We start from the raw sequence: 989 nt of genomic DNA on the forward strand, positions 1-989 counted from the left end.
ACTAATGCGAAACTGCTTTTGGTTTAAGATTTTTCCACCATGGAAACTTTTCCAGAGTGTTAATAGAGTATGAGTATTTCACAAGATATAACGATATAATATTGGGTGAATGTATAGATAGATATGAATAGATAAAAACATAAAGACAAAGCCATCGAATTAACAACTTCTAACATTACCAGCGCTAAACAATTGAAGCAACTATATTTGTATAAACATCTTACTAGTGAATACAATAATAACTAAGAATATTGTAGGTCTAGGCTTGACAGTAGCTATAATAGAGATCAAAACCATATGTTGGCATTGAAGTTAAGTTTATAAAGATAAAACGTTGAATATTATCAAAGAGTATAAATAGAACAAGAGAGCAAAGTCCCGTTCGTAAAAACGTCACGCCTGTGTAGGACGCCCACTAACGGTTGTATATTCTTTTTATTACCCAGTGCAGCGCTGCGCAGCGCGGTAGAAGTACGCCCGCTATAAACTCAGTAAGCAGAAAACAAAAGTACAGTATCTTGTGGAGAACAGATAAGCAGACAAACCTACCGTGCGCGGTGGAGTACTGGGTAATAAACATAGAGATATAATAAGAATAGTAGAGCGCTAACAGCAATGTATTCGATGTTCGAAATACGCAGAGTTGTGTGTGTGTACCATCCAATATGGCTGCCATAGATTCAGCCAATCAAATTTCCCATGAGCACTATCATTTTCAATTGCGCCCTCAATTTACACAGAAAGTTCAGTACAGCTAGTTACCCGTATTTTGAAACTCGAGCGTTGCGGTGTATGGGTGTAATGTACACGATTTTAATTCTTTTTAATATTTGAATAAGATGCTCTACTTGGCCTCTTTTAGGCTACGACAGTTTAATAATTTGTCATTATCAATACTAATTATCATTAATGAAATAATATTCAGTCAGAGGGCTTATTTATGGTAATAATATGTATACTAAGCCTGAAGGTGGCGCTTTACTACGCAG

The 989-nt window shown here is 35.8% G+C and overlaps 1 protein-coding gene across 1 annotated transcript in view; it reads left to right on the plus strand.

The window, feature by feature from the left end:
* The window catches only part of LOC117108355 (DBH-like monooxygenase protein 1 homolog), a 19567-nt gene that overhangs the window by 12646 nt on the left and 5932 nt on the right, over positions 1-989 (plus strand). The gene's annotated exons all lie outside the window — the stretch shown is intronic.

Source organism: Anneissia japonica, unplaced genomic scaffold, assembly GCF_011630105.1.
Source record: "Anneissia japonica isolate Jap-2015-1 unplaced genomic scaffold, ASM1163010v1 scaffold426_len1935630_cov189, whole genome shotgun sequence".
Taxonomy (NCBI): Eukaryota; Metazoa; Echinodermata; class Crinoidea; order Comatulida; family Comatulidae; genus Anneissia; species Anneissia japonica.